Raw genomic sequence first — 15,897 nt, forward strand, 5'->3', positions numbered from 1 at the left:
AAGTTATCTAGTAATGAGATGCTGCAAGCTCCAGTGTTGAATGAAAACAAACTTTCTTGTTGTCTTCATTTTGACACTTGTAATGTGATACATGGTCCATGAAGCTATTGCAAAATGGGCTTTGGATTTTTTATGTAAAACTTCATTTGCTCTAGAGTGAGAATTGGGGTTGGGGTGTGTGAGAGAAGCTGAGCAGGATTCTGGAAGGGGAGTTCCTGCCATCTACAACCCCCCTGGCTCCTTGTTGTGGGGCTGTTTAGGCAGGGCTCTGTGGTTGCAATCCTGCACAGAGAAGAGCACCTAAAATCCCTTGACTTCAGGGATGCCAAGCACCTATGGGATTTTGCAGCCTGTATACTGCCGGGTTGACCTCTTCTTTGATTAGAGAATAAAAAATACTGCAACGATTTCTTAACTTGTCCATTTAGCCTTAGAACAGGCAGCAGTAGGTTAAACTAAACATAAACTGTTCCATTAGAAATGGAATAAATGGGCTGCCCAACAGCTCTAGGGACCTCCAGTTGTTTTGGATTGCAACTCCAAACCAGCCTCACCCAGCATTGGCAGGAGCATCAGAAGAGGCTGCTGGATCAGACCGATGGCCCACCTAGCCCAGCATTCTGTTCTTCCAGCGGCCAACCAGATGGTTATGGGAAGCCCACAATCAGGATCCAAGCACAAGAGCACTCTTCCCTCTTGCAGTTTCCAGGAGCCGGCATTCGGAAGCCGGGTGGGCCATTGGCCTGGTTTTATGTTCTTATCAATAATAATAATAATAATAATAATAATAATAATAATAATTTATTTATACCCCTCCCATCTGGCTGGGTTTCCCACTCTGGGCGACTTCCAACAGAATATTAAAATAGTCTATTAAACACTAAAAGCTTCCCTAAACATGGCTGCCTTCAGATTTCTTCTAAAAGTCTGGTGGTTGTTTTTCTCTTTGACATCTGGTGGGAGGGCATTCCACAGGGCAGGTGCCACAACCGAGAAGGCCCTCTGCCTGGTTCCCTGTAACTTGGTTTCTCGCAGGGAGGGAACTGCCAGAAGGCCCTGGGCGCTGGACCTCAGTGTCCAGGCAGAACGATGGGGGTGGAAACGCTCCTTCAGGTATAGTGGACTGAGGTCATTTAGGGCTTTAAAGGTCAGCACCAACACTTTGAATTGTGCTCGGAAATGTACTGGGAGTCAATGTAGGTCTTTCAAGACCGATGTTATGTGGTCTCGGCGGCCACTCTTGTCACCAGTCTAGCTGCCTCATTCTGGATTAGTTATAGTTTCCAAGAACCTTCAAAGGTACCCCACATAGAGCGCATTGCAGTAGTCCAAGTGAGAGATAACTAGAGCATGCACCACTCTGGGCAGGTAGGGTCTCATCCTGCCTATCAGATGGAGCTGATAAACAGCTGCCAGGACACAGAATTGACCTGCGCCTCCATGGACAGCTGTGAGTCCAGAATGACTCCCAGGGTGTGCACCTGGTCCTTCAGGGGCACAGCTACCCCATTCAGGACCTCTACACCTGCCCACCTCCTGTCCCCCCAAAACAGTACTTCTGTCTTGTCAGGATTCAACCTCAATCTGTTAGCAGCCATCCATCCTCCAACCGCCTCCAGACACTCACACAGGACCTTCACCGCCTTCACTGGTTCTGATTTAAAAGAGAGGTTGAGCTGGGTATCATCTACATATTAATGAACACCCAGCCCAAACCCCCTGATCTCTCCCAGCAGCTGCATGTAGATGTTGAAAAGCATGGGGGAGAGGAGGGAACCCTGAGGCACCCCATAAGTGAGAGCCCAGGGGTCTGAACACTCATCCCCCACTAACACTTTCTGAACATGGCCCAGGAGAAAGGAACTGAACCATTGTATAACAGTGCCCCAGCTCCTAGCCCCTCTAGACGATCCACAAGGATGTTATGGTCGATGGTATCAAAAGCCGCTGAGATATCCAGCAAACTAGGAAACAGCTCTCACCTTTGTCCCTAGTCCACCAAAGATCATCGACCAGTGCGACCAAGGCAATTTCAGTCCTATGATGAGGCCTGAATCCCGATTGGAAGGGATCCAAATGGTTTGTTTCTTCCAGGCGTGCCTGGAGTTGTTCAGCAACCACTCGCTCAAACAGCTTGCCCAAGAATGGAAGATTTGAGACTGGGCGATAGTTGGCCATGATAGCTGGGTCTAAGGATGTTTTTTTAAGAAGCAGTTTAATGACCGCCTCTTTCAGTGGGCCTGGGAAGGCTCCCTCACAGAGGGAAGCATTCACTACCCCAGGAAGCCCATCGCTCAGTCCATCACCCAGTTCTAGGCTACTATTCTCATCATCCCTGGTCATCAGGGCCATAGGATTTCATTGGTGCCTCTAGGCATGTGCCCCACACTCTGAACTTTCTTTTTTTCCCCCAAAGAAAAAGCAAGTCTCTAGCTCTCATAGAACTTTATGAGTCAAAATACGCAGGTACTTCTTGAGTGATTTCTGTGAAATGAGGGTGTGGTGTAGCCATGTTGTATATTTTTATTGGTACTGAGGAATGCACCCTGTTGCTATATCAGACAGAAGTAGCACCTCCCCCGCCCTTCTCTCTGTGTGAAATCAATACCTTGTGATCTCCACAATTGGGACCAGTAGGACATAATGGAACGGTCTCCCTCGGGAGGTGGTGGACTCTCCTTCCTTGCAGGTGTCAAAGGAGAGGTTGGGCACCCATCTGTCACGGATGCTTGAGCAGAGATTCCTGCATTGCAGGGGGGTTGACTGGATGACTCTTGGGGTCCCTTCCAACTCTACAATTCTATTGATTCTATGACTTCCCATGGTAAGGTTTGTGGAGGTGACTGTCTCTCTAATTTTGTGTTTTGCTGCACTCCCCACGGCAGCCACTTTGTCCTATGCCCCCGCACAACAGTTCTTTGGGGACTGGTGCCCCCTGTGTTCTCTCAAAATTCAAAATGTGCCCACTGGTACAAAAAGTTGGAGAACTCCTTACTTATATCATGCGATAAACTAAAAAAAAATTTCTCTTTCCAAGCCAGCTTGATGGGGGGGGGGGGAGTGTTAGGTGTGGTTCAGATGGCTACTTAGCCAAAATGGGTTTAGTATTTCACTGCCTCCCACTTAATCTGTCTTGCAAAGCAGGATATGTGAAATTGCAGGGTAAAATGAGAGCCTACTCAAACCTTCAGGTTTTGTAAGTAATTTCTTTGTCGTATTATTAACGAGGTTCACTAAAACAATATTAGAAAACATTTTAACAAAAGAGGGTAACTGTTAGCTGTGTTGTTGTTTTCCTCAAACAACAACACACAAACATCTTGGCAGTGACTCCATCTTAATAATAATAATAATAATAGTAATGTGGGATTTTCACAAGTTTGCCTGCAATGAAATCTCAATTCCATTTCACTCACACTCTCTGAAGACAAAAGAAGATTTCAGAATAGCTTGTGAGGCCTGAATTGCAGCTCAGTTCAGATAATGTTAGGCTTGGCCAGGGAGGGGCCGGCTCATGGCTCTAGTTCCAAACCATTTCAGGACATAAGTAGCAAAGAAAACAGCTGATAGCCTCTGTCTCCCATCCCACATTGAGGACTGGCACCTTTAATCTGTTGCCAAGTTAATAAATATTATATATATATATATTTAAATTATTCTGATTAGTTTTAGGAGTTCTCCTACTAAATTTTAATGGCCCAGAAAGCCCCAGCTCCACTGCTTGCATGCCTGCCTGCCTCTCTCTTTGAAGACTTCTCACGTTCAAGCATTTATTCCATTGTTCCCCAACCTGGTGCTGCTTTTTGGGACTACAGCTCCTATCAGCCAGCATAGCTCATTGGAGTTGTAGTCCAAAACAGCTGATCTATGGGCAGGGGTGGGGAACCTGTGGCCTGGGAGCCAAATGTAGTCATTTTGGGCTGGCCTCCTCAAGCCACTCCCCTCACACTTGCTGCCCTGGGGCTTCCTCAAGATGTTGGGTTTTTTGCCTGGCTGGGGTGCATAATGATCAGTGATAACCACTTTTGCTCGCCTGAGTGGAGAGAGATGTGTGGAACATGTGTGTGTGTGTGTGTGTGTGTAGGGGTCTTTTGCATGCCTGGAATCTGACACTTGGCTCACTTTTGCCCCAGATGAAATGAGGCCCCCAGTCCAAAGAAGCTTCCTCCCCCTTGCTCTAGTCCAGTGTTTCCCAAACTTGGGTCCCCCCAGCTGTTTTTTGGACTACCAGCATCCCTAGCTAGCAGGACCAGTGGTCAGGGGTGATGTGAACTGTAGTCCCAAAACAGCTGGAGACCCAAACATGGGAAACGCTGCCTGGGGCATTAGAAAATCCTTGATTGCAGAAACACTAATGGCTTGGTGTGGGCGTGTTTCTTTTTTCTTGCTAGGAATGCCTTCGCTGGCAGTTTGAAATTTATTTTATTTCATGCCTGTTAGAATGTATTGTTTATCATCTGCAGTGTTTGTGCCATCTCGGTCCTAATCTTTGTGGCCTAATGGCAGCCTCTGCCTGACTGCTTGAGAGCTGCAGTGACCTTGCTGAGTTTTATTTGTTTTGTTTCCTTGGGAGGTGGACCCAGTAAAAGAACTGTTGAAAGATGCTGAAAGCTGCTGGCTTTCAGGTAGAGGAATGTGGAAAGGTTTCACTCCTCATACCTTTAAGGAGATTGAGTAAGTACTCTGCTCTGCTGGCTCCAAGAGTTCTTTATTCTATTTTTTTTTTTGTAATCTCTGCTTGTTGCTGCTGCTAAACAGTTAGATGATATGAGAGCTTAACCTTTTTGAACCTGGATTCTTCTGAGTGTAGGTCACTTGGAACAGAAAGTGACTGGATTTCTTTTCTTCAAATTTTTGTTTGTATAACTTCCACAGCATGTGTGGAAAGGGCTTCGGGACAGAAAAATAAAACCCCACCCTGAAAAAGGCCCATGCAAACACAGAGGAAACAAGACCATCCTAAAGCAAAGCTACTATATGGGTACAACAGCAACTAATAGTACTAGTACTATGAGTAGTAATAATGGTAGTAGTATTAATACAGCAACATCAGGAGGGCCAGAGGTCTCTTAAAAGATACATTGGATAGATGTGAAAGGTATTAGCCTTCGCATTTTTAGAAATGTATATTTTAGTGTGGCAGCACTCACTCTTTGGGGCTCATTGTTGGCATCAGGCAAACACCTTCACTGTGCTCTTTTCAGTGAAAATATGTGCCTTACCAAGCCTATCCAGACATGTAGGAATTTGACGTGTGTTTTAATCTGGTTTTTACCTTAGCATTGATTTTACTCATTTTTGAATGTTTTAAATTGTTTTTAACAACAATGACCAATGGCTCATCTAGTCCAGCACTATGTTCTGACAGTGGTCAAGAGCATGCCCTAATTGGAAGCACCCAAGCAGGACCCAACTCATGATTCCCAGCCGGTGTTGGAAATTCAGATATATATAAGCCAGGCACCAAATGGCTTCTTAAACCAGGATGGCTCCTTAAGCCCAAACAGAATGCCTAGTTGCCATTTTGGGGCCAGGCGGCTCAAAAGTTGTATTTTTCAATAGGACTTTTCAGTTCCTGAAATTCATTCCGAATGTGCAGATAAAATATAACAGATAGAATTCTACAGAATGTCTTGCTAGTGTGTGAAAACAGGATCCACATGTACCTCCAAATGGTAGAGACGTCAGGTGCCAATCCTGGTGTCCAGGCATCTTCACTTGGTTGTAAGTGGCTACTAGCCAGGTGCAAAATTCACTTGCTGAATTTCAAATGCTGTATCCCAGCAATGGATATTCAGAGACATATCACCCTTGACGGTGGCGGGTTGCTGGCCATCACTGCCTCCATTGTCTTAACTATGGAGTGGCAGTCATCCTTCCAGCACTTGCACTGGGCTTTGAAGGACCTCCAGAGGGAAGTGCAGCTGCGGGGGACTCCTAGATTATATCTACACCTCCAGACTTGGGGTTGTGGGGAAGGGGGGCACAGGATCGGCCCCGTGCTCACTGGGAGACATAACCTGGTGTCAGCGACCAGTACCTCATTCCTGTGCATATTTAGTTATAAGCTGGTCCTCCAAAGCTCGATGGGGCTTGCCCCCATGTTCATAGGGCGGCAGCAAGCATGGTTTCGTGGGACCAAAACCCATTGGGACTTACTTCCAAGTGGACATACAGGGGGCTGTCTTTAAGGGTGAGAGCAGGATATTGGTTACCAACCAAAATTTGTAGAACTCTGATATTTGTATAGGGCCTTATCTGTTCAAAGTGCTTCTCAATAGTCTTCATGAGAAAGGTGTTGACCATTAATATCCCCATATTACCGATGTGTGTATCAGAGGTGGAGAGATAAGATCTCAGAAAGAACAACTATGGCTGCCTAGTGAGCATTCAGACTGAAGTGTAGGAGGAGGTCACAGCACATATTTGGCATGCAGAAGGAAATTAAAAGTTCCCGAGTTCTTTGAGAGTTGCTGTCAACCAAGACTTGCATCCAGTTCAGTGCTAATTAAGCATCCCGTCAGCACAAGGATTTCTTCATGTGCAGTGGGACTTGCCCCCATGGCATGGCCAGCACAGTTGGTTAGTGTGTGGTACTAAGGATGCCAAGGTTGCAGGTTTCATCCTCGTTTGGGGCAGCTGCATATTCCTGTGTTGCAGGGGGTTGGACTAAATAATCCTCAGGGTCTCTTCCAACTCTACGATTCCTCCTGCTTGCCTCTCTCCCCCCCCCCCAAACTGTTCTGAGGCTTTTCCCCAATCTCCTAGATCATATTTGGGGAGAGTACAGGGTGCATGTTTGAGCATGGAGGGGGAAGAGGAGGAAAATCTCATTGTGCATAAGGGAATCCTTGCACTGACAACGGGATGCTTACTTAGCACTCTGTTGGATACAAGCCCAGGGATGTTTCACTTTAATAACCCCCTAGATGAACTAATTTCTAGATACAGTATACCTGAAGGAGCGTCTCCACCCTCATCGTTCTACCCGGACAGTGAGGTCCAGTTCTGAGGGCCTTCTGGTGGTTCCCTCCCTGCGAGAAACCAAGTTACAGGAAACCAGGCAGAGGGCCTTCTCGGTAGTGGCACCCGCCCTGTGGAACGTCCTCCCACCAGATGTCAAAGAGAAAAACAACTACCAGACTTTTAGAAGACATATGAAGGCAGCCCTCTTTAGGGAAGCTTTTAATATTTAACATATTATTGTATTTTAATATTCTGTTGGAAGCCACCCAGAATGGCTGGGGAAACCCAGCCAGATGGGAGGGGTATAAATAAATTATTATTATTATTATTATTTATAATAATAATAATAATAGTAATTATAGATAAGAACATAAAACCAGGCCAATGGCCCACCTGGCCCAGCATCCATCCTGTTCTCACAGCAGCCAAGCAAATGCCAATGGTAATGGAAATCCCCCAAGTGGGACTTGAGCATATTACCTCTCTTCCCTCCTGCAGCCTCCAGCCACTGGTACTCAAGAGGTGTTGCTGCCTCCAGCTGTGAAGGCGGAGCAGAGCCATTGTGGATAGTTGCCATCAATAGTTGTCTCCCCCATCTAAGTTGGTGGCCATTACTGCCTCCTGTGGGACTTGAGTTCCATAGTTTCATCCCCAAATGTTTTGGACTACAACTCCCATCAACCCGGACTGAGGCTTCTGGGAACTGTAGTCCAGAACCAAGCAAACTGCTGAAGTGCATTTGCAATGTGAAAGAAGGGAAGCTCCTTTTGCACTAGCTGTTGTGATCAACACAGGAGAATTTCCATTATGCTTCGCTTCTGGTTAGAGGAAAGGACACCCACAGCATAATTAATAGCCTATTTCTCCATGGTTCATGTCTGTTGTCTGTATGCTAGTGTCAAATGTTCTGGCCTAAAGAGAGAGGCTCGCCCTGTGTAGACAGACTCTTCCTCCCTGCTTGCTGTTTCTTGTAGCTCTGGCACAGCTTGAAATATCCACGGGTCATGGCCTGGCTTGTTTACAAGCAGTCATCTAATATACAATCCAGTGGTGGCTACCCAAAGGAAAAATAAATAAACATGAGTTTAAACCAGATGTTGTGCGGGTCCCCCCGCCCCAAGCACTGAGCATAGGATGGGCAACACCCCTCTCTTGAGCACATCTCCATCTCACTTCCCGTCACCTCTCCCCTTCCTGTACTACAGGAATGCAGGACTTTGGACCGTCAAATGTGATCCTCCAGTACTTACTGTCTAGCCCTGCTTTGCCCCACACTCGATGCTTGAGGGCTTCTGCCCTGCAGGAAATGTGCTGTTGACTTCTGATAATGCCTCTTGCTTGCCTGAGGGGGAGAGAGAAGGAAGAAACTAGCCTACTGATGGCTAGAGCAGGGGTCAGCAACCTAAGGCCCATGGGCTGGAAGCGGCCTGTAGAGGTCGTTTGACCGGTCCACACGCCACCACTGAGCTACCCACCCATGCCCTGTGCTAAACCGGTGCAGCGTGGTATGGGAACTCACTTCTGTGGCACCAAAAATCATGTCTGTGCATGTGCAGATGCCGAAAATCGCATCTGCGCAGACACTGAAAATCATGGGTGTGTACGCTCATGCACACGCGTGATCTGGCCCAGGCAAGATAAACCTTGCTGACCTTGGGCTAGAGTGTCTGGAACCTGGAAGACTAGGGTTCAAATCCTCACTTGGCCTTGAGGCTCACTGGGTGATCTTCGGGCAGTCACTGCCTCTCAGCCTAGCCTGCCTCAGAGGGTTGTTGTGGAGATTGAACAAGGAGGAGGAGATTGAACATAGGCCACCATGATCTCCTTGGTTGGGTGGAGGAAGCAGGATAGAAAGGCAATAATTAAATACAGGCAGTCTTACAGTTATTGCTCTGCCCGCTTCTGCCTCTGGCCCACTTGATGAAAACGTCTCCACATAGCTGCCTCAGGATGTGAACAGAAGTGGCTTTAAGAGGGTCGGCCACAGCTTGTGAAGGAGCATAGTGAAACGTGGGCGTGCACATAGGGCACCGCCCATTGGGAGCATGCCTGTGAATATTAGTAGCTAGTTCATGTGGAAATGAAAGTGCCAGGGCTCTTAACTATGACCTGCAAATGGCACACACACACACACACACACAAAAGCATTTGACAGTAGCTGAAACATTGGTGGCAGCCCATTCATCAGGTGAAGCGGCTCATGCTCTAGACCAGGCAGCTGCTGCCTTTTTCCTGCTCCCTTGATTCCTAGGCAGGGCTGCGAGTCTGGCCTTAGTCAGCATGATCTAATTGTGCCAGCTTCTCCCACAGGATTGCCCTGCCAGCTGGGCGTTCCCTGGCCTCTCCCTGGCCTCGTGGTTTACTCCCTTGTCATGGCATCCGATTGCTTTCAGAAAGCAAAAGCCAACGCTTAACTAATTTGTGATTAATGCCTCCCTTGAGTGAACAAATAGCAACATTGTCAACAAGACAATGTCAGCAGTCTTTTGGGTGGGTTCCCTGTAAGCACGCTTAGAAGCAAGTTCCGAGTATGACTTTTTAAAAATCAGATAGTTGCAGGTTATGTCACAGCTGCTAGGATGCTGATTTCATAGTTTCTCAGACTGCACCAGATTTAATGGACGTTGGAAAGGTGTTTTGTTAGCAGTAGCTAAACCTCTAGTCAACTCAGAGTAAAGTAGCCCACAATGGAGGTTCTTAATGCTAAGGCAGCAGGATCTGGTATGTTTTCTAGTCTGTTCTAATATAAGTATTGGGGAGGAATTGCAGCCGGCTGGCTGGAGCACTTACTCTGCATGCAGAAAGTTCAAAGGCTCCATTGTTAGGTGATGGGCAAGAGCCTTCTCCAGGGACTCGGGCAGAACACAAGAAGTGTGCTGCAGAATCAGTCACAGGCCCATCTAGTCCAGCATCATGTTATAGTGACCAGCCAGAGAACAGCTGCCAGTCAAAGGAATCATAGAACTGTAGAGCTGGAAGGGACCACGAGGGCCATCTAGTCCCAACTCCCTGCAATGAAGGAATCTTTTTGCCCAACCTGGGGCTCAAACCCACGACGCTGAGATTAAGAGTTTTCTTTACCCACTGAGCTATCCCAGGGGTGGGGGATCTCTGGCTCTGAGAGCCACTCCTGAGTTTTTGTGCGCCACTTTGAGCACAGACCTATTTGTAGAAAATGCAGTAGATTAATTAATTGACTATGGCTCTGACTGTGCTGCTGAGTCTGCATGCCGTTCGTTTGCCCTAATCTAACAAGTGTTAGAAAGCAAGAAGAACGTGTAAGCGGCTATTCATTTAAGGGAGTTTGGCTAGAGCAGAGAATGGAAGTGTTGAACAGGGAAAAGGAAGTGCAAAGATTATGGAATAAAACACGGAGGGTGTGGATGAAAAAATGCAGAAGGGAAGATGCTCTTGAGCTCTGGGACTGAGCCATAGCTCAGTTGCAGAGCACATTTCTTGCATGCAGAAGGTCCCAGGTTCAGTGCTCAGCATCTCTGGGGGAGACCCCTCTCTGAATCCTTGGAGAACTGCTGTCTGTCAGTGCAGACACTACTGAGCTACATGGACCATTGGCAGCTTCCAGAGTGCCTGTCCATCACCATCCAAAATGATGGGAATCACAGAATTGCAAGTTGGAAGGGACCCAGAGGGTCATCTTGTAGTTCAGTTTCTGCAGTGCAGGAATCCTTCCCACAGCCATCCCTGGGAGGGCTTGAACCACAAACCTTCTGGTTAACACTGACCCATTGTACCACCTGGGAGTAATAGTGCTGCAGCACTTGGGAAATGTTTTGACCTGAAGGGAGAAGCAGAATCCAGACCTGCGTATGTGTCTCTTGCAGGACCAGGTGTGCACAAAGAGGCCCCCCAAAAGCAACTCAGCCAGTTAACACAGTGATTCCCAAACCTTTCCCCATAAACCTGGTTCCATAAACTCATCCCCAGTGCCCCCTACCCTAGCCTGTAAAAAGCATTATTCAGAATAGCAGTTTGCACAACCTGCTAAGTGCAAGAGGAAAACAGAAAAGCCAAAACAGTAACAATTAATTGCACATTGATTCAGAATCCAATTAAAACTATTTCATTTAATTAATTCAGCAGATATGATCCAGTGACACCAGCTTTTCGAAGTCTGATAGTCATTGACACCTCCAGCCCCCCTCTGCTGCCCACTTGCCTCCCCTAGGTAATTCCCCCTTCCTGCTCCCCGGGGCGGGGTGCATTGCTTTGGGAACCACTAAGTTAGAAGGTTGAAGGACGCTTTCATCTGCTCTCCACCCTTCAATCTTGTCCTGCAAGATCTTTTCTCTCTTTAAATAAGTTTTAAGGAACACTATAGCCAGTTAACTTCAGAATTATCTTTCAGCAACAAACAGAGCCTCTAGCACGGAAGGAATTTGATAAACAAGGAAGTAAATTAATCCTTCAGGCTTTGAAGGGACGATGGCAAAAAAAAGAGGAGATATTTAATCTGAAAACACCCTCCTCTCCTCTTACTGAGCTTATTGGAATGGGTGGTAGGAGCCAGCCCCATGAATAGAGGATCTTTCCCATCTGATGTCTCCTTCCCACATTAACTTTTGCTTCCCGAGAGGAAATATTCAGCTGCATTCCCACCAAACATTTAAAGCAACACCCTTTCACTCTAGTTTACATGAATATGGCTTCCCCCAGAGAATCCTGGGAAGTCCAGTTTGTGAAGGGTACTGAGAATTGTTAGGAGACTTCTATTCCCCTTCTAGAGCTATGGTTTCCAAAGTTTCCTGTGAAGAAGGGTTGGTTGTTAAACCACTCTGAGAATTGTTTAGGCGAGCCCATCAAGGCATGTAGAAATCTGACATTTGTTTTAAGCTGGTTTTTAGCTTTTATTTTAATTATTTTTGAATGTTGCAAAATGTTGTTTTAAAATGTTTCCTTAATGGATGGATGGAAAATCTACGAAAGCATATATATATATATATATATATATATATATATATATATATATATATATATGGTGTTTATGGATGGATGGAGATATATATATATACATATATACATGGTGTTTTACCTTTCACAAAATGTTTTGAGGTTACAGCTGAGCAGTATATGTAAATTTTGAGAAATAAGCCAATAAAGTAGCGGAAAGGGAAGTTGGAATGATTCCATCAAAGCCAGAAACGTTTGGGGACTTTCCTGTGCTCACATGTAAATGAAGAGCCCCTGCATCAACTGGGAGCTTCCCTGTGACACAAGATTTGTGGGACTTGCCACTGAGAGGAGCCAATGCTTTGTTGCACCAATGATACTCTCTGTGGTCTGCATGTGATGGATGAATACAGGATGCTAGGGGCTCTCCCCTATCAACTTTGCTGCTGCTTCCTGCAGAGTAATCCTCTACCATGTGGAAGTTGAGTTTCTCTCTCAAACAGGCTTCAGAAAAGGGCTCGGTGGCTCATAAAACTCTATTCTGCTCTGCCTAGAGCTGAAAACTGACCCTTGAACCCACATCCCAATTGCTGCATCCTCTAAGCAGGCTTCTGTGGTGCCTCTGGGTGGGGGCACGACTCCTCCAGAGCCTCTTTTCTTCCATTTTAAAACAGCAGAAGTGGTTTTATTAGTGCTCTCTGCTTTCAGAAACAGGAGCTGACCTCGCTCTCTCCGTGTTTAATAGAGTCAACGAAGCATTGTTAACCATTGCATGCATCTTTCTCTCCACCCTGCCCCTCTTTCTGTCCCCCAAAAGGACTTGAAAAGCCAACAGCAGTGATTTCCACTTGGTGTCTGCTGTGATTTTACTGTGTTCCTGGCTCAGAGGGCGACCGCCCCCCACGCAAGACAATATATAGGTAAGGCAAACCATGTGGTGCTTTAACTTGTTTGTATATTTATCACAGCGGTTCTCCAAGGAGGAGGAAGAGACCATGGCAATGCCTGCTTTTCTTCCTCCCACCTCACATTCTGCATCCTCACAACAAATCCTGCTTAGAGAAACTCAGAAACTGTATGGCTGGGTTCAAATTCATAGAAAATGGGGCTATGAATTAGGCATGAGGACTGTTGCTCTGCCTTCACTGTTGGAGGCAGCCATGCTTCTGAACACCAGTTGCCAGAAAACACAGGTGAGGAGAGGGCTCTTGTGTGCCAATCCTGCTTGTGGGCTTTTTCCCATTGGGGCATCTGGTTGGCCACTGTGAGAACAGGATGCTGGACTAGATGGGCCATTGACTTGATTCCAGCAGGGCCCTTTTTTCTTTCTTAGCCTTGACATTCTAACTGAACCACGTGCTGGGGCTTGCCTTTCCAGTTTCCCCCCTCTTGCTTTTCATAGAATCATAGAGTTGGAAGAGACCACAAGGGCCATCGAGTCCAACCCCCTGCCAAGCAGGAAACACCATCAGAGCACTCCTGACATATGGTTGTCAAGCCTCTGCTTGTTGTTGTTGTTGTTTAGTCGTTTAGTCGTGTCCGACTCTTCGTGACCCCATGGACCAGAGAACGCCAGGCACCTCTGTCCTCTACTGCCTCCCGCAGTTTGGTCAAACTCATGCTGGTAGCCTCGAAAACACTATCCAACCATCTCGTCCTCTGTCGCCCCCTTCTCCTTGTGCCCTCCATCTTTCCCAACATCAGGGTCTTCTCCAGGGAGTCTTCTCTTCTCATGAGGTGGCCAAAGTACTGGAGCCTCAGCTTCACAATCTGTCCTTCCAGTGAGCACTCAGGGTTGATTTCCTTCAGTATGGAGAGGTTTGATCTTCTTGCAGTCCATGGGACTCTCAAGAGTCTCCTCCAGCACCATAATTCAAAAGCATCAATTCTTTGGCGATCAGCCTTCTTGATGGTCCAGCTCTCACTTCCATACATCACTACTGGGAAAACCATAGCTTTAACTATACGAACCTTTGTTGGCAAGGTGATGTCTCTACTTCTCAAGATGCTGTCTAGGCCTGTCATTGCCCTTCTCCCAAGAAGCAGGCGTCTTTTAATTTCGTGGCTGCTGTCACCATCTGCAGTGATCATTGAGCCCAAGAAAGTAAAATCTCTCACTACCTCCATTTCTTCCCCTTCTATTTGCCAGGAGGTGATGGGACCAGTGGCCATGATCTTCGTTTTTTTGATGTTGAGCTTCAGACCATATTTTGCGCTCTCCTCTTTCACCCTCATTAAAAGGTTCTTTAATTCCTCCTCACTTTCTGCCATCAAGGTTGTGTCATCTGCATATCTGAGGTTGTTGATATTTCTTCCGGCAATCTTAATTCCGGCTAGGGATTCATCCAGCCCAGCCTTTCGCATGATGAATTCTGCATATAAGTTAAATAAGCAGGGAGACAAAATACAGCCTTGTCGTACTCCTTTCCCAATTTTGAACCAATCAGTTGTTCCATATCCAGTTCTAACTGTAGCTTCTTGTCCCACATAGAGATTTCTCAGGAGACAGATCTGCTTAAAGACCTCCAAAGAAGGAGACTCCACCACACTCCTTGGCAGCAAATTCCACTGTCGAACAACTCTTACTGTCAGGAAGTTCTTCCTAATGTTTAGGTGGAATCTTCTTTCTTGTAGTTTGGATCCATTGCTCCGTGTCCGCTTCTCTGGAGCAGCAGAAAACAACCTTTCTCCCTCCTCTATGTGACATCCTTTTATATATTTGAACATGGCTATCATATCACCCCTTAACCTCCTCTTCTCCAGGCTAAACATGCCCAGCTCCCTTAGCCGTTCCTGGTTTTCCCTGATAAAGGTTGCTTTCATTTCCCAACATGGGTGCACCAGAAGTAACTCTAGCTCACACTAGTAGCATTGTGTGGTTGGCCTGCTGAGACATGAGAGCTGCATCAGCTGGGTGAGGCTTGCTCACAACGATCTCTTCACACCAGCAAATGGGAACGCCGGTTCCGGTTGCGGCTGAAATCTTCCTGTGCTCTGCTCACCTGCAGTTTCTCCCCACCTTCTCTAGTCCCTCCCCCTGGGTGCTGCTCCTTAACTTGTGTTTAAACTGTGGGTGTGTTCCTCAGGTTTTTAGCAGCTGGCGAAATAAAACCTCAGCTATTGACTCATTCACTTTCATTAGTCAGTTTAAATGGTGTGTGGACTTAAAACAGACAGTCACCGAGGTGAATTGATGCATCCAGACCAGCAGACACTTGGTCAGGACTGTCACGCATCTGAATTAGAGCCAGCCAAGGTTGGCTGGTGTTCAGGTTTTGTCGTTGTTGTTGCATGGCTATTCTGTTGCATGTAGGCAGGTGCTCTCAGCCTTTCCACAGTGCTGGAGAGTCAGGAGGGGCAGAATATGGAAAACACTCTATCATTCCCCTTTTCTTTTCCTCTTGCAACTATTGTATAGTGATTTGCCTTCACTACATCACTGTGTGTGTATGTGTGTATTATATAAAGGTAAAGGACTCCTGACAGTTAAGTCCAGTTGCGGACGACTCTGGGGTCACGGTGCTCATCTCACTTTACTCGCCAAGGGAGCCAACGTTTGTCCGCAGGCAGCTTCCGGGTCATGCAGCCAGCATGACTAAGCCACTTCTGGTGAACCAGAGCAGCACACAGAAACACCATTTACCTTCCCACAGGAGCAGAACCTATTTATCTACTTGCACTTGACGTGCTTTTGAACTGCTAGGTGAGCAAGGAGCTGGGACCGAACAACAGGAGCTCACCCCGTTGTGGGGATTCGAACCACTGACCTTATGATCAGCAAGCCCTAGGCCCAGTGGTTTAGATCACAGCGCCACCCACGTCCTGTGTATTTTATATATATATATATGTATATTTTGAACCACTTCTCCATTGATTCCAGGAAATCCCCAGAGATCCTGTATTCATGGGGAAAATCCCTTTCTGACTGGGTTTTGGCTTGAGCTGGAAGAACTGAGACAACTTTTGTGTGTGTAATTGCACAGAAGCAGCTGTCTATTCAAGTCATCATTGGAGGAGAAAGGA

At 46.7% G+C, this 15,897-nt stretch overlaps 1 protein-coding gene across 4 annotated transcripts in view; it reads left to right on the top strand.

The window, feature by feature from the left end:
• Positions 1-15,897, top strand: part of PLS3 (plastin 3) — a 69,019-nt gene that overhangs the window by 22,855 nt on the left and 30,267 nt on the right. For all 4 annotated transcript variants that reach the window (XM_081896958.1, XM_081896959.1, XM_081896961.1 and 1 more), the window contains one exon: positions 12,692-12,794. The gene's annotated coding sequence lies outside the window, so the exon portion shown is untranslated. The remainder of the gene's footprint in view (positions 1-12,691; positions 12,795-15,897) is intronic.

The sequence above is a fragment of the Podarcis melisellensis genome (genome assembly GCF_964234715.1).
Source record: "Podarcis melisellensis genome assembly, chromosome: Z".
Classification (NCBI taxonomy): domain Eukaryota; kingdom Metazoa; phylum Chordata; class Lepidosauria; order Squamata; family Lacertidae; genus Podarcis; species Podarcis melisellensis.